Source organism: Pollicipes pollicipes, unplaced genomic scaffold, assembly GCF_011947565.3.
Source record: "Pollicipes pollicipes isolate AB1234 unplaced genomic scaffold, Ppol_2.1 Scaffold_6052;HRSCAF=7182_pilon_pilon_pilon, whole genome shotgun sequence".
Lineage (NCBI taxonomy): Eukaryota > Metazoa > Arthropoda > Thecostraca > Pollicipedomorpha > Pollicipedidae > Pollicipes > Pollicipes pollicipes.
This window is the reverse complement of record NW_023596805.1, coordinates 19519960-19546064: the sequence shown is the minus strand read 5'-3', so window position 1 is coordinate 19546064 and position 26105 is coordinate 19519960. Positions and strand designations below refer to the sequence as shown.

At 49.8% G+C, this 26105-nt stretch overlaps 1 long non-coding RNA gene across 1 annotated transcript in view; it reads left to right on the top strand.

Annotated features, from left to right (window-relative positions):
• Nucleotides 1-23383, top strand: part of LOC119104683 (uncharacterized) — a 53360-nt gene extending 29977 nt beyond the window's left edge. The window contains exon 3 of the long non-coding RNA XR_005094985.1: nt 23337-23383. This is a non-coding gene — a long non-coding RNA (uncharacterized LOC119104683). The remainder of the gene's footprint in view (nt 1-23336) is intronic.
• Nucleotides 23384-26105: the final 2722 nt, after the last annotated feature.

Here is a 26105-nt window from a genome sequence, read left to right as displayed (position 1 = left end):
TTGCTCCGGATCTTGTCCGCGAGAATTTACCTCCACCTCGCCAAGATAAGCCCTTGTCACCTTAGGCAGCACCTGGCCGGTCAAGGTCTCTGTTTGCCCGGATGGCACATCTTCCGCCTTCTCCGGACCTGACGACGAATGCAAAGTGTGGGTAAGATGTACCGGTGGTGACATGTGACGCTGTCGCGAATCTGGGGCTGGCTTCAGGACGGGTGTAGAGCATTTCGCTTTCTTCTGTTCATAAAAGCACCAAGCAAGCGTTTCTGGTGGTACGCTTCATGTGAGTGACTTCGCATTCATGAGTCTGAAACGGATTTGTAATTTTGCGAATAAACGATGACACTGGTTTCCAGGGCTGCTAAAAAAATACGCGGTGACGACATTTGGTGGGTACTGTCGTGTTTACCCCCCCCCCCCCCCCTATTTCCAGTACCATAAACGGAAGGGATATGTGGGTAAAACTCCTCGTCCAATACAAAAACGGCAACCAGATAGCATTTAAAGGATATGGTTCACAAAGCACGACATAGCAATAATATGCCGACACCATTTCACATGCCAACCTGAGTCGCCATCTACGTCCAGAAACCATGGATTATAGGGTGCGCTGTTACCTTAACACCATGCATCTCTAGTCAGCTTTATGGAACAGCCCACTTCAGTACGGACTGCAGCTTTCGAGACGAATTTGGACTCGCACTGTGAAAGACAGCTAGGCACGCCGATGACCGTTATGTTCGCAATGCTATATTTCCTCAGTGTTGGCACCTTTCTTATCGAAAGCGCATCGATCATGCGGCTATAGGTGCGACAAGCTTCCAATGCTCCTGATATTGCCGGAAAACCAGGCCAGCTTGAAAGGAGCTCAGCATTTTTTCCCGCCTTAGTGGGCAGGAAATCCGTGCCAGATAAAAAACGGGAAAATTTTACCTTGTTCCGAGTGTTTCCTTCTATGATGCCCACATTGGAGGGAGAGTTGAAGACAATATTTGTTTGCGTCATTCATTCCCGGCTAAGGTATCCCGAATGGATTGAAATGACCATAAAATGCATTATTGACTTACTGGTGACTAAACCAGTGAAACGAGAAATTCCTGGACACTGCCCTTTAAGCAAAACATGCGGCACCCAGCAACACACAATGTCAGGAAATAACTGACTCATGTGATCAACGCAATGACGCAATGACGCAAATGTTGTCTAAATCATCAGCCCCAAAATGACCAATACGCCCTTATTGTCTTTTTAAACATGCTGTAGCGGCACCATTGGCAACAGCTGCAAATACTTGACACTATATGTCCGTGAAATTAGCGACTCACTCAGCGATTTATTGAGTGACGAGTTCAGATGTCTCTGAAAAAGGTATAAACTTCAATTCGGGAATTAGAACACCAAAAATGGCCCTTGTTTTGCAATGTCATGTGACCTTCAAGGGCACAAGCTGGGTCAAAGGACGGGGAACTCAATATGGCCCAAACAATTACTTGCCGATTTTCACCTTTTGGATGTCAGAATATTCACCACCGAAAAAGCTAGCGTCCGTCAAAAAGTACTCACCTCGCAATGCCACCGTTCAAGGTCAAACGCGGATTCAAAGTACCGGGAACTCGATATCATTCCAAAATTACCAGCCGATATACAACTTACAAATGTGAGAATAAAATATTCACCACAGAAAGAACTAGCGCCCCTAAAAATCCTGACATCTCGAGTTCATTCTTCAAGGTCAAAAGCGGACACAAAGAACGGGGACCACATTGCACAAAAAGTACTGGCCGATTTAAACTCGCAAAGTTCAGAAAATTTAACTAAATATTGACCTGGAAGGAATATTAGAATATTGGCCTCGAGGGGTGAACTTGAGAGGCCAGGGCTCTTTGACGAACGCTAGTTCTTTCTGTGGTGAATATTCTGATGTTTGTAAGTTGAAAATCAGCAGGTAACTTTTTGGCGATATCGAGTTCCCCGTCCTTTGAGCCCGCGTTTGGCCTTAAAGAGTGACCTTGAGAGGCCAAAACTTTCTGACGGGCGCTAGTTTTTTCTGTGGTGAATATTCTGACATTTGCAAGTTGAAAATCGGCCGGTAATTTTTGACTGATATGAAATTCCCCGTTCTTTGAGCCCACGTTTGACCTTGAATGGTGACCATGACATGTCAGGACTTCTTGACGGACGTAAGCTGTTTTGCTTGTGAATATTTTGGTGCTGCTGGCTTTCAAATTGGCCGGTAATTTTTGGGTGATATTGAGTTCCCCGTCCTTAAAGCCAGCATTTGACAGTGAACGATGACCTTGGGAGATCAGGACTTTTTAACAGGCGCTAGTTCCTTTCATGGTTATTATTCTGACATCCGAAAGTTGAAAATCGGCCTTTAAATTTTGGGTAATATTGAGTTCTCCGCTCTTTGAGCCCGTGTTTGACCTTGAAGGGTGACCTTAAGATATCAGATCTTTCTGACGGACGCTAGCTCTTGCGGTTTTGAATATTTTGGTGCTGCCGGTTTTCAAACTGGCCGGTAATTTTTTGGTAATATTGAGTTCCCCGTCATTTGAGCCCGCGTTTGACCTTGAAGGGTTATCTTGAGAGGTCCGGACTTTCTTACGGTCAAAAGTTCTTTCCGTCCAGAACATTCTGACATTTACAAGTTGAGAATCGGCCGGTAATTTTCGGATGATATCGAGTTCCCCGTTCTTTGACCCAGCTTTTGACCTTGAAGGTCACATGATATTGCAAAATAAGGGTCATTTTTGGTCTTCTCATGCCACAAATGGACTTCAGACCTTTTTTCAGACAAATCGGAACTCTTCGCTGAATAAATCGCTGAATAAATCGCTAACTTCACGGCCATTGACACTATACTCTTATATCCCGCGCAACCTTGACGCTTTGTACATATATAAGGACTACAGGAGACAGGACAGCTTTCACTATCTTGTGTACGCAGGTCTGCTTGATTAAGTACTTTTACCATCGAAGAGGCCTGGGCAACCGGTATCGCGGACATCGATACTGGCGAAGAGAGAAAGAGAGGGAGAGAGAGAGAGAAGAGATAGATGAGAGAGAGAGAAGAGAGAGAGAGATAGCGAGAGAGAGAGAGAGAGAGAGAGAGAGAAGAGTAGAGAAGAGAGAGAGAGAGAGAGAGAGAGAGAGAGAAGAGAGAGAGGAGAGAGAGAGAAGGAGAGAGAGAGATAGAGAGAGAGAGAGAGAGAGAGAGAGAGAGAGAGAGAGAGAGAGAGAGAGAGGAGAGAGATAGAGAGAGGAGAGAGAGAGAAGAGAGAGAGAGAGAAGAGAGGAGAGAGAGAGAGGAAGAGAGAGAGAGAGAGAGAGAAGAGAGAGAGAGAGAGGAGAGAGAGGAGGAGGAGAGAGAGAGAGAGAGAGAGAGAGAGGAGAGGAGAGAGAGAGAGAAGAGAGAGAGAGAGAGAGAGAGAGAGAGAGAGAGAGAGAGAGAGAGAGGAGAGAGAGAGGAGAGAGAGAGAGAGAGGAGAGAGGAGAGAGAGAGAAGGAGAGAGGCTGTGGGAGGGTTTTTACGCCTGTGGTTTTCTTATAACCGTCACAAATAGAAAGCAGCAAGTAGGGCTTCCTTCACTTCTTGAAGAAAGGTTCCGCAGCCGCCGGTGGCATATGTTATTCTCAGCGCGTTTTCTTAAATGTATCTATGACATAAACTGGTGAGTGCTATGCGGTTGCACTTGGTCTGTTTTGCGTTGGGATGATCGGATGATTGATCATACTGATCAAAGTGGCAGCTTTCTGCACACCTGGACCTGCGAGCTCAGACCTGGACCTGAACCTTCGACATTTCCAAACCATCGATCAAAGTACAGAGATGCCCAAGCCTTTTTATTGTTGCGGTCACATTTTCGTACCTCTTTCATGAGGCTTTACCCCTCCCCCTCCCATGTTAATGCTCTCTCTCTAAATAACACGACAAACTCAATGCTGAAGACATTGAAGAACCGCTCAGGATGAATCCTTAGGAGCCTCTTCCAATGATTCGTCCTGGCTTTCAGTTATAATGAGGCTTTCGTAACATCCGTCGCCTTTCCTATTTACACTACCCCCGCCAAGGAGCACCCTGGTGATGCTTCGTTGGGATGCTCTTGTCCAGCTGATTCCACTGGAATCCCGCTTGGAACAATACACCCGCCCACATTAGAACACCCCACCGGAAAAAACGTGTTTGTTTTCACTGCCATTTACGAAACACGGCAATGGCGGGGACACAAGGGTGGGAGTAATACACTTCGGAGCAAAATATCTTCAACGTTTGGGAGGCATGTGAGACCTAGGTAGGCTCCCGGAGTACGGAGCCCACCTAGGTCGCCCATGGGTCATCCCGCCACCGTCCCCAACAACCGGAAATATGTGTCGACACCCATGGTCAGAAGCCATAAGTTTGAGAAGTGCCAATAAGGTGAAAAATGAACGAATGTATCTGTTAAAACGGCTGGTCCCTTATGGCAAAGCGCGAAATGAAATCTGGGGACTTTCAAGTTTGATGACATTGCTTGAAGTAAAGTATCATTTCTTGGCTAGGAATTTAAGATGGCATTGAAGGGCTAAAGCTTGTTTACGCAACCACGATGGAGAGCGTGTGCAGGTGTTTGTTTGTGATTGGGGCCTTACGACGCACTCAGCTGCTGAGACTATATGGCGTCGCCTGCCTCTCACCCTGGCGGGAGGGGCGGGCACTGCGGGGAATCGAACCCCGTACCTCTGGTTTCTCAGACGCGCAGTAGCCAACGCAGACGCGCTAACCACTACAAACCGGCCCCCCCCCCCCTCCCCCCCCAGAGTGTGCAGGGTTTCCCATCGGGATGAGGAGGCACAACTGATTTTTTTGTTGAAGACCGATTATAGTGCGCCGCTGGCTGGCGCTGGCGCACACAGTTTTTACGGGTCGTTTTCTTATTTTAAGGCGTCTATCTGACATTTTTGACTGCCAGTATTGCTAGCATATATTGTACAAATCTTTACACATGTTCGTAATTATCTCCTCACACATGTGTGCACACTTTACATACACATGCAAGAATACATACATACATACATCATACGCATAGACATAACTTTTCATGCCATAATTGGGTAAGAACGGACACGTGCACCCGTCTGTTACTGTGTTCGTGCGCTCCTGCATGTGATACAGTCATGTAGTTTGATTATTTTTGTTGAAACTAGCGCACGTAACGTACCCAAGATCTCGCCAGGGAGGTGCTAGGAAGCAGCCAAATCAAACACGTCCGCGTCATCATGAAACATGTCAGGATCCACCATTATTCCCCATAGCTCATATATTTAAGCCCTCACACTAAGAAGCCCACGCCCATCACCTATAAAAAGCTTACCGCTCCAAATACAGTTAAAAATTTGGCGAAAAGCTAACATTTTTAGAGCTCCACATAAGGTAACAGCCTGAACGTCAACCAACTGAATTCTCCAGAAGTTAATGATTTCGTTAATCACTTTCCACGTCAAAGAAAGCGTTAATCCGCCAACGAATAGTTTGACCAGTTCATTGCGGCACTAACGTTTAACGGACTCCTGATCACATCCGAACTAGTGCTTCGTGTTGTGTTGTGTTGCGCAGCCGCATTCGGGGACGGATATTTTTTAGGGGGGGGGGGGGGTAGCGGACATTGGTGACAATCGACAGAGGTACGCGCTTAAATAGTTTGATAGTTTGGCATGGCCTGACTTCTTGATTTATGTCCTAATGTATGATATTTGGAAGGCAAGCAGAAAAATACAACCGCCGGGCCCTGGAACATTTCTGTCACTCCGACGCGCTGAATGTTTTCCAGATGTGCACACAAGTATCTCCATGCAGTTGCTTCCACGCTGTTGTCTTCCATGTTCCGTAAATCTGACATCAGTGCCTAAAAACGTGCCGAGACACTCGATCTGTGGCCGTCGCCAGACACAACATACCCAGGAAAGGATCTGTTTCTTGGAAAAAGGTTCGCTTTCCCAGATTTGGCTTCAAGCCGGCGTACTGCAGACGGGACAGCGCCTCACCTTAGCACAGCTTGTTACATCGCATGGCACGAGGTCTCGGAGAGCTGGTGCCAGGCGGCGCACTGCAGACGGGACGGCGCCTCACCTTAACACGCTTGTTACATCGCATGACACGAGGTCTCGGAGAGCTGGTGCCAGCGGCGCGTACTGCAGACGGGACAGCGCCTCATCTGGTGATACCAACTGGCACCACCTGGCACTAGCTCTTGGAGAAGATTATGCCACCGGCGTGCACAGTGCAGCCTACAAAAAGTGAGCCAGTAGATAGACTATTTTACACGTCATCCTTGCGCGTTGTGTGATGAACAAGCAGGTTGAACAACGCACCCAGCTTGCGTAGGCTGGCAGACATGCGAATCATTGGCAAGAAGAGTCGTGTTGTCTCCAAGAAAATCCCGTTTTCGGCGGGTCTGCTATCTTACGATATAAAGGAGCTAGGCGGCCAGGGCGAAGATGATGAAGACAGGACTTTTACTCTGACCCCAGCGTCCGGTGATCGAGAAGGAGCCTCGAACAGCCATCATTGGTCGTTTCCTGATCAATTACCGAGATGCACTAAATCGGAGATAGTCCCGCTCGCGCTGGGCGTTTTTCACGCACGCACGCACGCGCGCACGCACGCACGCACGCACGCACGCACGCACGCACGCACGCACGCACGCACCACACGCGCACACACACACCACACGCACACACACACACACACACACACACACACACACACAACACACACACACACACACACACACACCACACACACACACACACACACACACACACACACACACACACACACACACACACACACACACACACACACAACACACACACACAACTTAAAAGTAGCGAGTAGTACAACGCGTTTAGTGATCATTTCAACACCGTAGCATGAAATAGATCACCAAACCTTTCACAGAAACATTACCAGCTCATTGGAGGCGCGCGCTGCCAAAACGTGGGACGTCTCCGACAAGAAACACAGACAAACGGCAGACGGCTGCCCATCACGCTACCCTGGCCGTCCCAACACGTGGAGCGCCGGAGGCAATAACCGCGCGGACCGCCGCCAGTACCGCTGTCTCCGTGCCCCGCTCAGCGTGTCCGATCCCTTCCAGTCGCACGCGGCGCGCACGAGCTCAGCGATCAGCGCGCAGGTCACCAGCAGCCGGAACGGCTGAGCAGCGACGACACGCCGCGGTCGTCTGGTGAGCGCGCGAGACGAAGAGACCGCCCCACCGCACGGACGGGCGAGGTCAGTAATCACCCGTCCGAACGCTACGGTTCGCGGCAAGGCCGCACACGCGGGTCACCGAAGAGGTGCAGCACTGCACCACGGGTCACTGGAGGGGTACAGCACTGTACCGCGGGTCACGGAAGGGGTGCAGCACTGTACCGCCGGCCACCGGAGGAGTACAGCACTGCACCCCGCGTCACTGGAGGGGTACAGAACTGTACCGCGGGTCACCGGAGGGGTGCAGCACTGCACCACCGGCCACCGGAGGGGTACAGCACTGTACCGCGGGTCACGGAAGGGGTGCAGCACTGCACCGCCGGCCGCCGGAGGGGTACAGCACTGCACTGCGGGTCACCGCAGGGGTGCAGCAATGCACCACGGGATGGCGATTTTCATTGAGACATCAATTCCCCACGTGCTGCGGCGGCTGACGTACGTTCTCACACTGCATGGCAACGGTATTTTACTAAGAGGGCACACAATGATATGCATATGCCACATCTTAAGATGCAACGCACAGCAGAGTACACCATACTCAATTCAGTGAAGGAAAGTGATTGAGATGCCCACATGACATGAAATTCCCTGAACTAATACCGATAACGCCAGCACAGAAAAGTTTCGCTTGCACCGAGTAAGTTTCTAATCCACTGTACAGATCGGCGATATCAGACCGCCAAACACGAGACACCTGTCGCGTGCCCTCGTCCTCGACTGGATAATACGGCCATCACCCTCTGCCCGCTGTTGAGAGCCAGAGCCTCGGGCGCAGACATCGAGAATGCCCATCCCCGGCGGCCGTCACAACTCTGACATGAGCTCTGTGTGCACTGGCAGCTTGATCACTGTCTTACATTTTGCCCATGCAACCATAACCACATGCGCTTGTCATGTTTCCAACCTTGTGCAAGGTCAGCATGTTTCCTGTGTCATTTCACCACATGTAAAATTACACTGGTAGTTTTTAGTAAAGCACATTCATGGCTGCAGCATGTTGCATTACTGTGGAAGTGGTGGATGTGTTTGCATTTTTCTCACCTACGTTTTGTAGATTCCGAAAACAGGCTGAGCAAGTAATGGCACTTATTGGTTGTCTGCTTTGCTGAAAGTGATTTGTGTAAAGCATCATGTGTTTTTGGTTAGTCATATGTCAGATGCAGAATCAATACAAGAGTGCATGCTTGACCCATCTTTCATGGTGTAATTTATCATGAAACCAGCATGAACCGCAGTACAAAAACCATACGACTGATCTTTATGTTATGCCACAGTAGGGCACTGAGATAGTGCCACAGCTGTTGGCCCGTGCTATGACACAATGTACCACATTGGTTCACTACTCTATGTGAAGCCGATGGGACAGCAGCTTATAAGTTGTGAATGACTGATAATGACTGCACTAACAATGCCAAGGACTATCAACAGCTAGAATGTCACCGTACCACAATGGTTACATCATGGTTAACTATTAATTGCATAAATAATCCTAAGCAAAAACCAAAAAAAAAAATGCGTGGTAGCCCAGCCATAACGTCTTTACCATAGCAATATCAATCCTTTGGCAATCAATTCGTAGCAACATTACAACTTTACTAATTTTCGCATGACACCGCATTTCCAGTTACAAACAGCAAAGAAAGTATCTGCTGTACACATCACACGATATCAATGTCAGGACTACAGCACTGCAGGCAACGATGGGCGGACAATAAAGTATTGACAAAATCATCGACAGTATAGCAGCAACAGCAGCAGCACAGCATATCGTGCTTTGATATTAATAATCTACCATTAAAGCTGACGATCGATACATTTCGGGCGTTATCCCGCCAAAGCTTTTTGTACGGCCAGCACTAAGACAAAAAATCCACAAACAAACCACCCACTAACCCGCCACCCGACACAGCCCTTGCGACGAGAATGGCCGCTTGGCGTCAGCTTTCGTGTGTTTCGAAACATTCCTTAGGTCTGGCTGCCAGATGCCGTCAGCTTTTGCTGTCGTTTCAGAACCACTCCACGACGCCATCAAACAATGACGTAATGGGCGCAGTTATAGAAACTTGGACTTTTGCTACTTAGTGTCGTTTTCGACCCTTAAAAGCTTACCAATAATTACAAGTAAGCTTTTCCCATAATATCTAGTGCCGACTTCAAAATCTTCAAATGTGAAACACTCACTTTAAGCTAGCACGCATCACACATCAAGGCACCTACCATGTTCGACAAGTCAGCCATCGCCACTTTTTGTAAACAAGATTCACTTATCTTCCTGTCTGGCTGGTCCTGTTCTCTGTAATGACTTTTGGCGGTAAAATATACCCTGTTTTCTTTTACGATTTAGTTTACAAAAACACACTCAAACCGGGAAATAACACAGGGAATAAACAGAACAGGAAATACCCCCTTCGGTGGCCATTTTTTGCCAAAACACATCCAGGCTGAAATACAGTGAGGTTATGGACCCTATGTCTCTTTGAGACCTCTAAGCCATCTTGAGAGCGGAGGGCTATCCATACAGAAAAATAAGCAAACTTTGTCTTATGAGATGTCGGCGACCAAACCGGAACGTACTTGGCTCGCCATGGCCGATTATGGAAATGTACTACTGCCTTGATATGTGATGCGTGCTAGCTTAAAATCGTTTACACGCATGAGTGATGCCTGACGCATGATGTGCGATGCCTTATTAGCTAAAATTGTTTGCATGTATACTTGATGCGTGATGTGTGAAGGCTTCTTACTTGAAGTTGTCTGCATGTTTGGATGAAGCAGGATGCCTGCTTATTTGGGTTCGTTCGCATCTGCACGTATTTTTCGCGTGGTATCATTCTTTGTTAGGTATGCGCTGAATCATGGTAATGGCTGGTAGTTGCTTCTTGTTTAATTTCCTGAATGTTGGTGACCTTTTAAAACAGTGGCTCGTTTTTCAACCGGGAAAAGTCGAATGGTATCATTGGCAGGCAATGTAAACATTACTCTTGCTATTCATTTCTGTAGAAGCGCGTGTACAAATCTCAAGGCATTTGTATCACCATTTTCCTGGTTCTTCTACGAGAAATAAGGCTTTTACTGTTGTCTGATAGGTAAATGCATAGTGTTCCTTGCAAATGCATTTAACAAGTTACGTAAAACCAAAAGTATTGCAATCTTCGGATTTAATCCATCATTTGCGGGTCATGCAGAGTGGGTGATGGTGAACGCGCCTGAAATGTTGCTCATGCTCCATTTCTGGCATATATAGGTCAGGACTGCCAGCGTAGTGTCCCATTGATTGTTGCTCGACAGGGATCGGATCTAACGGACGGAGATCGGATCTGTCGGACAGAGATAGGATCTGTCGGACAGAGATCGGATCCCGTCCGAGTTCATTTGAAAGAGTTCCTTTCCGAATTCCGAGTGCTTTAAAATGCGCACTTGTCATGCGTTCGTCCTCTCAAAGTTTCATCTTGCTCGGAAATAAATGCACGCTGCTGCCGCGCGGTTGGAGAACGGCCGTCGTAAACGGCCGGAGGAAAGCCGGCGGCTCAAGCGCGCCCGCCACCGACGCTGGGAGACGATAGTACGTCTGGTATACCGGGCTCATGGAGCCCATGGGTCGTGTGGAGATCTCAGGACGCCGATACAGTTCCGAAAAGTGAGCAGGCCTTGTACGCAGCGCCGCCTGAGCTCCTCAAGGTGGAGGAGATGTGGTCGTGACGCAGGGCTTCCGAGACAGGTCCAGCCGAAGCTTGGTCACCTTGGGCGGAGGGCCGACTTGGCACGCGGCAGATATGTTGTACGAAATATAAATTCTCCGTCCGGGCCGTATGTGGGTCAAACACTCAGGTGGTGAAAATAATCAATTCATCAGAACGACACAGTTTTGGTAGTGGGTTAAGGGCTTAACTCACCAGTTCCGTTTGTCAGGCACGCTTCACTTGTGTGCGTTATCGGCTATTGTCGCAACAGCAAGCCGGTAAAACCCTGGTACACTATAGCTATGAAAATACGGCAGTGGATGCATTTCGGAAACCACCAAACATTAATAAAGCACCACAGAATTTGAACGCCCATGGCTATATCCTACCTCACCTACATCTGAATCATGCCTATGTATGCAGAGAGCAAGGACACTCGTTAAGTCCGAAAGCCCCAGTCATTTTAGCCGCATGCACTTATCAATTGTTGGTTGTTTGCAAAATGCATCACAACGTGCAGCTGCGTCCCAAACACAAGGTTTTCACGCATCCCCAATGTTTTGGACACATCACGCAAGCACCACACAAGGAAAGGAAATCCTGGTACAAACAACAGCAAAGCGTGGCAGGGAATTTTTCTCTGCGTATTTCTTTTTCTCGAAGAAACTTGACCACTAACTTGTGCCACTCTCAAAATGTAGGAGTGAAAATTCTAGAACTGCCATTGAAATGAAATTATAAGCTAAATGTGACTTTTCAGCGGTCATTTTTACCGATTTTGAGCGAGATTACTTGTTCAAAGTACTTTACGATGAAACTTATTTTACGATTAAACCTAAAGTCTTTATGGTTAATCAATTATACTTGTTTTTCTCTGTCTCATACAGACGTGATGCAACTTCATTGTTTCATCTTTTTTAAAGTTTTCTATGATACCATCTATGGTCTTAATCGTTGCCCAATATCTCCGCAAAATGCCCAAACTGCAAACTTGCTCACATCTTATATATATTGGATTATTTCGTCAGCCACCCAAGCATATTTGGTGTGCACCCAGGGGGTTGTCAGTTCATAGATGGATATGATGTGTCACAGATGGAATGAGGAATACGATATACAGGAAGGAAATACTTTATGCCGCCATTTTTGCCTCGTTAAGCATGTGGTTAGTTGTTTTTGTTTTGTCTGTTCTTTTTTTGTTGATGGTGTGGCCAATCGCTGATAAATCTAAGTTATTCCAGTTTCACTACCTTACCCAATTCAGTTATCCTGCTGTACATAGCATTGGAAAAGACCCGGTGCAGCTACAACAGAGGTCTTAGATCGTGAAACTTCGCCCTTCAGAGCTGTTGTCTCATATCTTAAGTGCAAAACACCTCTTACTTATGTCACATTTAATTGTTGTAGGTTGGTGGGCAGATATGCAAGAACTAATTTTGTCCAATGCTCTTGATCATTTGTCCCAAATTTGTTGAAGTGGTCCCCATGTCTGCTTCAAGAAGACGTTGTACATAGGTGTCATAGTTTGCTGACTGGAAAATGACTGTTCTGAACATATGCACTATTTGTTTTAACACAGGAATCATCTAAGATGCAAAGCAAGTAACTATGAACTATATATAGGTGTTTAACAAATAGTCAGACCGGCCCATTTTTAATGCGAAGCCAACATTTCTAACTTCTTCCTCCTCCGGTAATTGCAGGGGTCCCGCTGACTGGTCGCCCGTTGGATAATGGGGGTTTCACACCCATTCAGGGGCGCGGAGGTGCCGGTCAGCTGGCCGGCAGGTGACAGCACCGAACGCATCGTTAACCGCTGTCTTCCACTATTGGTTGGAGTTCCTGGAGGTGAAATGTAACTGACTAGATCCAGTTTCTTTTATCTGTTTGGTGTTCAAGAAATACTAGGCCCACAGGATCATGCTTGAATTTATCGACGGGTCCAGAAAGAGAAGCCGACATGGGCGACTCGACTCAGTCACCAACCGTTTACGACGACATTCAGCATGTGGAGAGTTTTTGTCCATCCATAGCTTTTGGATCGTGCGATTGGCTGATCAACTTTTGAAAGTATTAGATTAAGCGCTGCATCTGCTCGACGTAAAAATCGGTCAACCAGCGCCTCCCATGTCTACGCTGATAATGGTTGTGTAATCATGTCGCTGCTCACAATTTAGATGCGACAGTAGTTGATTTACGAGCAAGGCTAGATACTTGCACGCAGCAGCATTTGCAAGCCAGAAAAATATTCGGATATCCCATTGTATTGCAACTGTTGACCTTCGCCCATTTCGCCGTTTTTCGTGAAAATGGGGGAGCTCACGAGTGACCTCTTCCGTTACCATCCTCAGAAAGAGTCCCGCGGAAAATCTAAAAAATTGATATGATCGAGATCTTTTGATAGTTATCCATCTGAATGTCTCTGTGTCCATATTATTCCCCATTCGGGCACCTTAAAGGTTAGATTTTTCGGGAGACGAGCTTTTTCAGCTATGCAAGCCTACCTTTAGGCAACAACGCAGTTTAACAGCACGCAGCTCGCACGAGCGTGTTTCTTCTTGAATTCTGAGTACGATCACACAGACATGGCGATGAAATAAGGTGAGAGCCTCGCCGCCAAAACAGAAGTTTAGACTATACCCCAAAACCCTCGAGCCGTCTACAGAAGCGATTTTCTGGTAGCCAGAGATACTGCAGTCGCATAAGGGGTGATTTAGTTACTTAGGATCCGTCTTGCTTTTCAAAGTTCATGCTCTTCACTATGGGGGCATCGATATATGCAGGGGCTTGTTGGCTGTTCGAGGTTCAGTTGATTGCTCAGGGATCTCTGTGTGCGCAGGGATCCTCTGGCTGCTCATGGGCTGTTTAAGCTGCTCATGGACTCTTCTGCCCACTGAGAAGGCGATTGGCCATTGTGGGGTCCCTGCTGTGCCCACTGACTTCATTCACGCGTTCTCACACAGGGAATCTCGTTTCGCCAAGGGGAATGTAGACAAATGAAATAATAATTTGCGTATCTGCATCCATCGTATGTTGTGGGATAAGATGCTACTATTTAAAATACAAGACAGCCTTGTCCATCGCGATTTAATGGCTGGTGAAATGGGTGAATCAGAACACATTTTTACGGTGGCACAAAAGTAAGCCAAACGCCACTGATCGGAAAACCGGGCTTTTTTTGGGTGAGACCAGTTAACATTCCGGACCCTTCACCTCTAACAGTGGCAGGCATGACCCCTTGGCCCATTCCTCCTCCCCTGTTTCTGCAGCCTGAGTGCGCCGACAAAAATGCTAGGCGATCGTATACATTGTAAGGCGTCTTAAGACACCATTCCGCCCTCCACGTTGAAAACACTCTTTCCACAAGTTGTAGAAGACGGTTATTTGGCTGCAAGAACGAATGTTTGAGCCCTTTTCTTCTTTTAAAAATGAGGAAAAGTAGCGTCATGAAGGCCGAGCTTTATGCCAGCTATGTGCTTCAAATCTCTCAGAAGTCTCGAGGCCTCGAGTATTTAGCGTGACTCTACAACCACGCTATCCTCCATATCATCCTTTCACGGTAATGCAACTCACAGTTGCGAGCGAGCTGCCCTCAGACAGTCGTGCGGCTTCAATACGTGGCGCCGAGTAAAGCCAGCTAACGCCGTGCAGGGGCGTCCCCGTGCCAACTCAGCATATGGCTCATCGCGTAGGTACGAGACGCACACGGCCACAGGTCACCAATCAAGCATCAGTTGCTGTAACCCGTTCAACATAAGAACTTGGGTCAATATTATGTTATTCAGTACCTCCATCTCCTCTCCCCCCCCCCCTCCCGCCCCCACCCCAACAGCCCCAGCCCCCGCTCCTTCTTTCCCCTTAGTGCGCTCATTCCATCGTCGGCTGGCAGCACGCAACATGCAGGCGTAGCGGTAGTCCCGTCTGGTCACCAACTGCCTAAAGTGGCGCAGTCGTACTCGGCCTCCGCTCGAGTGTGTTGTAGTGGTGAATTAGTGACGTGATCTTGGCAGATTATTGGCGAAATCTGCATGACTGCGAGGAGACGTCATGGACCCTTTGTGTGCCTTATTTTATTTCTGAAAGTCTATCCGTCCAACGCATGGATATTGACTGGGTGCTTTTGATCAGCTAGGAGCTGAGCCCTGTAGATCGAAGGTCTCTGGGCACTGCGGGATATGCCGTGGCCCATGTCACCATCGCGCTGCAATCTCTGCAGTCTGAAGTGGTACTCGGCGCACTTCGTACTGCTGGCCGCCTGGCTGACACTGACCTACTGGAAGATCTTGCAGGTCGTTCAAGAGCCGACAGCCACCACGACCTTCTGGGATTCGGAGTTTCAGCGGCCTGCCGTTTCCGTCTGTCCCGCCAGCACCATCAGCAAGAGCGTCAAGGGTGTCACCTTCAGTGGGTCGCAGGACGAGAAGAGACGCCTGTTCGACAACCGATCGCTGACCGATGTGTTTTTCGCACACGGGCTGCCGATAGTCGACACAATTGAGGGTCTGAGTAAGACGAAAGAGTGCCTCGCCAACGCCAGCACCGATACTTTCACCTTCAGATACGGCACGTGGAGGCGCAGCGTCAACTACGTGTCCGGTGGAATGTGTGCGACCCTCACGCTTTAAGGCACGGGCCGCCTCGGCACTCTTCTGGAGCTGCGACGCCAGCCTGACTTCGAGGTCCAGTGGGCCAATGAAAACCAAGGCCCCGTACAGCTACAAAATTCACATCCACGCCAACGACGAGTTCTGGGGCGTCCGTTTGAGACATCATGACCTGTTTGTCGTCACCAGCGACTCTACTCGACAGCAGCTGCTGGTGACTACCGATCGCGAGGTGCGACCAAACCTCCGAAGAGCACCGCGCGAGGAGGATCCGGACTACAACGAAGCTATCTGTCTTCGCACGTGCTTGCTTCGCTTGCTCAACTGCAGCTTCGAGGATGACAGTCTTGGAAGTGACAAGCCGCGCTGCATGGTGTCTGACATGACTTGGTACGCGTACGCAAAAAATGACATCGTACTCAAGCTGATGCAGGACAAGAACAAGTTATGTCCCTGCCCGGCACCGTGTGCGCGGGACTGTATCAGCTTGCAATTTCGGCCATCCATCCGTCCGAGCGACGGCAACGCCATCTGGCTAGAATTGAGCTTCGGCGACATCCGGCGCACGATGCGCATCTATGTCACCTACACGGCCACTGACTTGCTGGCCGACGTGGGCGGCTTTCTCGGACTGTTGCTTGGCTTGTCGCTGCTCCCCGTGTTCCTCTTCACGCAGGGGGTGCTCCGCAAGGCTTGCAGCGGAGCCTGCGGGAGAGGCATGGACGCACGCATGAGAGGGGCTGCTGACCACGAGCAGACCCCTGGAGAACGCGTCACGGCGGCTCCTGACAGGACCTCTCTTAGGCGGTCCTCGAAAAACTAAGAGTCATAGGTTCTGATAACGTCTTTCTGACCTGTACTGTGGTCTCCTTGTGTTGCTGTGTTCTGGCGCGTAGCAGCAATTGATGTGAAATATGTGGCATTTGATTCGCTATCCCTTCTTGCCCCCCCCCCCTCCCCCATTTTCGACGTTTGGGACCCCGCAATCGCCGAGCATTGGAGCGCACACCTGCGTGCCTACCCCTGAGTGTGTTTCTGGGCAGAGGGTAGGCTTAGAACCGGCCATAGCAAGAGGCTGACTGAAAGAATGTGATGAAGGTGAAATTCAGCCACCATATCACGCTCCACTTCGCAGGGGATTAGGGGCCAATCCGTTCTTTTCATCAGTCTAAACATTGCGCGCGTGAAGCGTCCGAAGGATACTTCCTCAGAAGCGTCGTCATTTTCGTCCACACGTTGGGCACAACACACTATTAGCTGCTAGGCTGATGCCGCTCGGCCACCGGAGCCTGCAACGTCTGGGTTCGAGGCTTGTGTTTCTAAAATTTTCGAGTGCGCATGCTCAAAATTACGCCACATAACTTGTATAACTAGTTGATTTAAGTGATTAAAGGCAATCATTTCAGAAGCGTCCTCATTTTCGTCCACCGTTGGGCCACGGCTAGATGTTAGCTATTGGGCTAACGCTCAGCAGACTACGGAGACTGCAACGCCTGGGGCCGAGGTTTTTGTTGCTAAAATTTGCGAGCGCGCATGTTAAAAACTACGTTGCATGAATTGTATCACTAATCGACTCTGACTGAATGGCAAACATTTTCAGACAAACATGGCTTGACCATGTTGATGCACATTGTTGACCACACGGTTTGCAATCGAAATTTCGTCTTCAAATTTGGATCAAGCATATCGATCTACAATTTACCATCGCGATGTTCTCAATGTCTGTAGAACCCAGACAAAAAACTGACAAAGCTTCTGAATTATATCGGTTTAAAAAGAGTCAGCTAACCATTGTAAATGAAGAGCGCCGGTGATTTATTCCATGCAGTCGTTCAATGCCTGATTTCTGCAGCGTATCGACCTCAAAATGCAAACAGAATTGAGCTCACGGTAGCACCTGGTTTCTGTTCTGGTACAAGGTACAAATAACAATGAAACGATGAAAAGCGTGCAATTTGTTAGCAAGTAAGCTATATTAAGGGATTTTTTTTTGGGGGGGGGGGAATCATCATAAGATAGGCTTTTGTCAGCCTTGGCAAGGCTCTGGCAACGCCCCTGCCCACACACAAAAGCAGATCAAGGCGCATGCGTTGCATGATGGGCAGTAAAGCGTCCATTGGGCAAATTCATTCCCGAGGTGGACAGCTTCCCGGAGGCTACCTTTCTTCGATGGTGTGGTGTGAGGGAATATAATTCGGAAAAAGATTCCGTTGCAGGTGTCCAGCACATGTTTCATACACTATGTAGTAGTAACGCTTATCCAAAAGTATGCGACAAAGCAGCCATGCAATCAGTTCAGTCAGTCATGCGGGAGACACCTTGGCCAGGACAGTGGCCACTGACGGCGGACACGAGCCGGGCCCAGATAAGGAGCATATGACGGATGGGCATTATTATGTTGCTTGATTGTTAAAAGAGAACCTCTACTATTATGGGTTTTGGTATTGTTTCTAGCAGTTTCAAGCTCTAGAATTTGTATCCGCCTGCAATGTTGCAAAAAGTCTTATCTTTTGAAAAGCATCCAGCGTAAAGAAGGCGCATGAAAAATTCGTCGCACTATGAGCCATCGATCCACTTTCAAAATTTTCACCATCCTTTATGAAGGCCTTATTTGGGCGTCTACGCTGTAAAGGCAGATGCTTCCTCAATGACCCAAAACGCCTACACGCTCATGGAATTTTGTTTCCCCAAGAAAGACAATGTTAAAATGGACTGCGCAATGGTGAGAAACAGCTCTAGATGCATATCTAGCACAGCAGCCATGGCATTTGAATAAAAAGTGATAATAAACTCCAGCCCTAACTCCTTCCCCCGGTCATGGGGCTCGCTTTCCAGAAAAAGTTCCTTAAGTACACACTGAGCTTGCCCCTCCCCCACTTTTTGAAACGTTCCTATGCCTATGCCTACAAGCATGATATATCCACATGCTTGATGGATCACGATATCTAGCGATATCTAGCGATATCTAGCAATATCTAGCGATATCCAGCAACATAAAACACCTTGGCGTGACACATTAACATAGACTCTACTGGCATGCCGAGTGACGGCAGAGTAATACAAGAACTCCAAAATGATATGCCAGAAAAGTGGAAGAATAGCAAAAGTAGAAGGCCTTCCTTTCTTATAACAAAAAAGGTAAGTCTTGTGATAGGTGAAAATCGCAAACATCTTGTCTTCTTTCTCCTGCATCAGTCACGTTTCTATCCCTTCTACTACGTTCGTAGCAGGAGCTAGTTATAAAAGCGTAAGGCCAGGGATGACCACGTGCTGCAAAATCAGTATGCATCTTAAGACACCAGTGGCAGCACAGCAAGGGGGGTGGGGGAGAGGAGACATACACGTTATGAGCCAAAATTCAGATCGTTAAGGCCGCATGGCTGAGTTAGGGAGCTAGCAAGAGTTAGAGGAAATCGATCTCAGAAGACCTACTGCTGCATCAAGAGAACCGTTTTTTAGATCGTGAGTTCACCATTATGAATATGGTAGCCAATGTTCTGGATCAGGCGACCCAACGTTTTGTCAAGGAGGCCCATTTGCTGGGTCTGGCGGCCCTCGTTACAAACTATGAGGCCCCTGTTCTGGATTAGGATGCACCCTCCATATTCAGGAGGCCTCATTTCTGAGCAAGGAAGCCCTTTCCATGCATCAGATGGCCGCAGTTCCGGATCAGCGTCAACATACCGAGGCCCATCGGCTAGATTTGACGGCCCCTTCTTGAATGGTATGCGTCCTGTTCAGGATTAAGAGGCCCTGTCTTGCATCGGGAGGCCTTTTTCTGGATCTCAAGGCCAGGTTTTAGGCTAGCGAGACCCTTTCCTGGATCATTAGAAGGCCCTTGTTCTGGATTGATTTACTGTCGTCAGCCATTTAATTGGATATGATATGTGTAGCAGCTTGCTAAGACGCATGCCCACGGCGCGCTTCCCCCTGTAAGTAGGCCCCATTTTGCCCAAGAAGCCTCTGGAAAGTCTGCTCCCCCTCCTCCCTCCCTGCTTTAAAACCCGTAGCGCTGCCCGTGCATGACAGTCAGTTTTGGTTGCACAAACAGCCTAACCATTTTGCCCTGGCTATTTCCGTGAATCATTCCCGGCCCGGCCGGTCGCCGTCGCTGCGCCGCACCGATGGCTCTGGAGATGTCTTTTAGAATACAAATACACGTCGGAGAATCGCCAGTGATATCTGACGTGTCTAAACCGATACCGGTGCACATGTAGACGTTGTGTCCAAGAAATGACCAGCTGATGCTGATTCAAAAAGATGACCGATTTCTTGACCGGGTTATAAGGTGTCCACAGGTTTCCTTGTTTATCTAATATTTGCATTGCATTGAATTTGCTCTTTGCCCCACGCTCTTAAAAACCGTTCCTAAAGTGTCAAAAAAACTTCACGCAATGATGCCAAAAACGTGTCATTCATGTGCCACGCCACACTGTTTGACCTTTCTGGATATTGTGAGTGATGCGACATGCGTATAAAACATACACGTGCGCGGTAAAGCAGCCTGGATGCACTTGAACAGTTATCTAGCTTTGCTCAATTGCTTATACAGTTTTAGTATGTAATAATGCATTGCAATTACAAATATTCCAGTTTTCCTTGTCCAAAAAAGACGAAAAAATCTTACTGATGACCGACTGAAAACCCAATCGTTGCTTCCTTGTTTGCGAATGCGTGCGTGTCTGAGTGTGTGTGTGTGTATTCATGTGTGTGTGCGTGCGTGCATATAGTGTGCATGACAAGTGCACTGAACTGTACGGTACATGCGTTACTCCCAGATATTTCTCCGAAATTGCAACACATAGGCACGTGATCAAAATATTAGTCAAATAACGGAAACAAAATCGCAAGACTTTAAGGGACATAACAAGTTTAAAAGTTTAGAATACCTAGCCTGTGGGTTACCTGCAGTGGGCAACAAGGAAAAGTCTGGAATATTTCCGCCATTTTAAGTTTCATCCTCTAAATCCACGTTTGAAGCCATTAAGTCTCACTGCAGTGTCAAAGAAGTACTTTGGTCCTGTAGTATTGCCTCGTCCCGCTTCAGCTTCATGTCCACTAATGCCCCAGCCAAACGCAGTAGCCTTTCATATCGCGTCGTATTTTAGCGCAACTATTAGTAGCGAAAACACATTATATTGTGCTATGCATTATGTGTTATATAAAACACATTCCTATTTCTCCTCACCTCTGTGCCCGGTCCACACCTGACTCAACCCGGCCCAGCCAGCGCACCCTAACCCGTTGATGACCTGTGAGGTGGCGGCCGCCCATTGGCTAGCGCGGCCATGATCCCCTGCAGCACGCCGCGTCACCGAGCACATCCGCACACTCCGGCGTCGTATCGCGAAACACGGTACGGCCTCCGTACGGTCACGGTGCTCCGTACAGTCCCGACACAACAGGCACAAAAGAAGTGAGTGAATACAAAGTACGTAACACTAAGGAGAATGTCTAACACTAAGTAAAAATGGCAAACTAGAGTGCCCTTGACTTTATACTTAGGCGTGTGACTTCTGGGTGAGCACTAGCACAGCGGGCTTTTACGGGCTGGATGCGTGGCTGGTGGGCCAGACTACAGGTGGCATCTTGTAACATAGTTGGTCTCTTATCACCGCAACGTAGGAAACCAATGCGACAGGTGGCGCCGCGGGTGCACTGTCGCAGCGCCATCTATACCGTTCGCTCGGCGTTGTCTACGGCGCTGAATCACCACTCCACTTCCACAAGGCTGTCGGCTCGAAACCACCAGCGCACGAACAGGAGGACAACAGGGTACCAGAAGGCGAGCGGGGACACACCGCAACAGAGAGGCCGTGCAAAACATCGGTCATAAGCGTCATCACATCGCTCGATGGCAGCGCTCGCGGTGGCGAGGATGACGTAACCTGCGATCCCGAGGCAGAGGCCCGCGGATCACACCCAGCAGCCACCACCACTGTGGTCGGCACCAGAGCTTCCAGCAGCTCCGCTGGAAGCTCTGGGTCTGACCGACCGGCCGCCGTCGCTGCGCCGAATAGAGGGCTACGGAATCACCTTGCAGAAAACAAAGCCAAGTCGGAGAAACGGCAATGGTGTAGGATGTGTGCAAACTGGCACCGTTGTGCGTGTCGACATGGTGTCCAAGAAATGACCAGCTGGTGCTGAGCCTAAAAGGTGGCTGTTTTCTTCATCGGGCAATATTGTGTTCACCCATCCGATGTCGCGGCCACTGGGGGTATTGGTGTGTTCCCTGTCGGAACTTTGAGCTCTACGGGCACAGAGTGGGCCTTCTATTCACCTTTCACTGGTTGATAGAGCGATGGTCGCGTTTGGCGCTCCCGTGGTAATTACGGGGTCCCGCTGATTGGTCGCCCGTTGGGGATTGAGGGTTTCGCACCCATTCCGGGGCGCAGAGGTGCCGGTCAGCGAGCGGCTGGCTATGTGGGCCGGCTGGCCCGGCGGGTCGGCAGGTGGCAGCACCGAGCATACCGCTGACTGCTGTATTCCATTTTGTTGGTCGGAGTTTCTGGACGTTGAATGCAGGTGGTCAGATGCAGTTTCTTTGAGCTGTTTGGTGTCCAATAAACGCTAGGCCAACATGGCTATGCTTCAACTTATCGACAGCTTCAGAGCCAGTGGCCCGACAGTCGCCAACCGGTCACAGGGACTTCCAGCACGTGGAGAGCTTTTGTCCGTCCATAGGATTTGGATCGTGCGATTGGCTGATCGGCTATTGAAAGTATTAGATTAAGTGCTGCGTCCATTGGATGTAAAAACCATGGAATCAGCGCCAATAGGGCCCAACTGACATTGGCTGTCTCATCATACCGTTGTTAACACTTAGATGTGTCATCATTTGTTTTTCAAGGTAGCCTAGATATGTGTATGTAACGACATTTTCAAGGCAGTTAAGTGCTTTGGTACCCCATCGCACCGCAACTGCTAAATATCGCCTTTTTCGCCATTTTTATGATAATGGGGGAGCGGTCGATGTGACCCGTTTCGTTACCATACAGAAAGAGTCCCGCGGAAAATCAGACAGATTGATATGACCGAGATCTCTTGATAGGTAGCCATTTAACGTGTCTACGTCCATATTACACCCCACGGCTCGATGGCAGCGTTCACGGTGTCGGGGGTGACGTGACCTGCGATCCAGAGTCAGACGCCCGCGGATCACACCCAGCAGCCGCCTCTGCTGCGGCCGGAACCAGAGCTTCCAGCGGCTCCGCTGGAAGCTCTGGGTCTGACCGACCGGCCGTTGTCGCTGCGTCGAATAGAGGGCTCCGGAATGGCCATGTAGAAAACAAACGATATTTTCATTTTAAATGATGTTCAAAATCGCACTTCATGGAAGTCAATCAAGAGAACGCTCAATTGGCTTTAAATGTAAAAAAGAAGCGAGCACTTGCAGCCTTGTGCTTGTTATCAGTTATAGTCGTTGTTGCATATGCGCCTCGGGCCTGTCTGTCCGTGCCCGTGTCTGGGGAGTCCTGTTCACGTCTGTCCACACCACCTGTGTCCGTGCCCGAGTGGCCGTGCGCCTGTTTGGCCGTGTCCGTGTCCGAGTGGCCATGCGGCTGTCTGTCCGTGTCCGTGTCCGAGTGGCCATGCGGCTGTCTGTCCGTGTCCGTGCCCGAGTGGCCGTGCGCCTGTCTGTCTGTGTCCGTGCCCGAGTGGCCTTGCGCTTGTCTATCTGCGCCACCTGTGTCCGTGCCGGGGCCGCAGCTGACGCCGGCCTGGCCTCTGCATGACCTACAGCAGTCGAAGCGCTCTAAACCTCCAAATCATCATCATCATCATCATCCCTTCCGGCAGAATGGTCCGCACCGAGACCCGCACGATGACGACGTTCGATGACGAGAGCCGACCGGTGACGCATACGGTGACGGAGCGCATCACCACCGAGGCTGACGGCACCGAGAGTCGCCAGCTGGTGGAGACCGAGGACTGAGCGGCAGCCGAGCGCCCTGGCCGGCGCCGATGGGGGCGCCGGGCGGGCGGCGGCTTGCCATCAGCACTGGTGCGCGCTGGACAGACTGCCGCCGGCGAACCGAGATGTGTCCACGGAGAGGATGGACTTGTGCTGTTTGCTACACTCACGCCGTATTGCCTTCTGTTTATAAGAAACGGCTACTGCTGTGGGGCGGGGCGCGACGCCCGTCACGCGCGCTAGGGACCGGCTACCCTTCGCCTGGCCAGCAAATTGCCCCTTGATGGCTGGGCGGCGGCGTCGGCCTTGGCGGACCCGCCCGCCCGTACGCAACGCTTGGCGGTCGTAGCTTCTATCCATTCTCGGCCCCACCCTTGTGGCAGGCCCGGCCCGCTCGGCACGCTGTAGATAATGTACCGGCACGGGCGTGTGTGTGCGCATGCGCGACTGCGTGTGCTATTTGGCTTCAAATACTAGTGTGCGTCCCGTATTCGCGGAAGCTCGTCAAGGCAGGTTAGGGGTGGCCGGCGAGCCTCACAGGGCCTCGGGAACGGCCGGCCACCCCTTCGCCGCTGGGGACGCCGACCTCCGCGGTGCGTACGGCATATGCCAATAAAATAAATAAAAAATAAACGCAGTGTTAAGTAGTCGGCGGTCGAGCGAGGAGTAGCTTAAATGGAACCGAGGACAGACAGCGGATTGCGCGGGGACTACGGGCCCGCGTAGAGACTGCTCGGACGGCGGGGCAGGCGGCGCGGTCCCGAGCCGGGCGCGCGGCGTCGCTGATGGAGTCACGGCGTCGAACGTGAGCACGGAGCGGCCGCCGTTTGAAGCGGATTAGGAACATTGTGAAATCAGCCCAGCTGCGACTCTGTTGTGAAGTTGAGCGCTGTGATGATCGCCTCAGCTGCACTGTCGCCGACCGCGCCGGCAACACAGTGACGTCATGACCATGCTGGGATGTTGTGACGTCACGACCGCGGCGGCGACACAGTGACGTCATGACCACGCTGGGGACACCGTGACGCCACGACTGCGCTGACAGCGCAGTAACGTAACAAACGTGCTGGCGACGCAGCGACTTCACGACCGCACTGGCGATAGAGTGACGTCACGACCGCGAAAGAAAACATGCCGCACTTGGTCGGTCAGGAATCATTTTCTTTGCTGACTGATATGAGCACCTTGAACAGTCATGGGTGAAAAGCAGACATCGGGTTAGACAGAAGCATTTATTTTCAAAACGAAGTTAGAGCCAAGTGACGAAGAACGAAACTGTATCACGTGAGCTTGCGCTCGCCACTTTTCAATATGGAGGCATTGCTTATGTAGCCGCACTTGACGGCGAACAAGCCGTAGGCCTCGCTGGTACCTTCGTCATGACGATCTCGCAACGTCGAGAGGGTAGCCACCCCAAGCAGCGTCACAGCGTCGTCTGTTAACTTCTTTAGAACTTCTGGGCATCTTGGAATGTCCGGGGAGTCCACATCAGCGACACTCGTAGTGGCACGGGCCCTTGCAGCAGGTGCTCTTGTACACTTTGAAACAGTCTTCGTCGCTGAGGCACTCGTGAGGCGGCGGGTACTGCGCGGTGCAGCGACGCGGGTAGTTGCCATAACATTCGGGGAAACGCCTGGGCGAGGCGGTCGCGGAGACGGCCAATAGGAGCAGACCGGCGAGCACGAGGAGCTTCATGGCTGGTGTGTGACGCCTCTGGGCCGACCACATCTTTTATACCAAACGAGCGCTTTTGCCTTGCAGTTCTGCTAACCGCAACGTGTTTAAGCCAGCAGGGAGCCTTGATAAACTAAGGCGATTAATGGCGCTGCGCATCAGCGCTTTCACGTTAGTGCAATGGCCAGCCAGAAAATTTCGGAACTGCCGCGCCCGTATTCATCGTCGTGCCATGAATGAACATCTTTGCAGATGTACTCTTGTCGCAGGAGCACCTGTCTGTACATTGCACACGACTCGTTGAATGATTGCAGGGCGTGTTGAGCCCTGGCGTGGCAGTGGTTGTTTGCGTTGGCTATACATTTCATCAGTGGTTGTTTGGCTGTTTGGTAACGCGAGTCACCTTTGCAGACGATCAGCGTCAACATTTTAATTGCTCAATACTGCGAGAAATGATTTGTTGAGCATCCACAGTGCACACGCGCCCGTGTGGCCGGCTACATACCCTTCGCTCTGGTAGGGTGCAATTTGCCCCCGTTGAGATCTCGGGAACACCAAATTTAGAAGGTGTATGGACCTTTACGTGAATTCACTCGTGTTAAAGTTTGAGGTTGCTAGGTCATGACCTTCAGGTCAAATAAGGCCAAACAAGGTAAAATTCCAGGCTGGTCTCCAAGGTGCCCCCGAACCTAGGCAACTGTCTCGAAGCGAAAGGCCACAAGCCCATTTGAGATCAGTGGCCTTGTTTGACGTTTTCAAGGTCGTGTTGACCAAAATCCTATAAGACTGCTCTGAGTTTTGCAATTAGATAAGCCACAAATAGTAATAAATCAGGAGTAATGAATCATATAGAGTAATAAATCAGGTTGGTTTTGACCTTGGTATGACCGTCATAACTGACCTTAAGTCAGCGTAACTTGCTCATTCAATATTGCTGTTGCCTAAGAAAGCATCTCAGAGATGTATGGCTTCGTCAAATA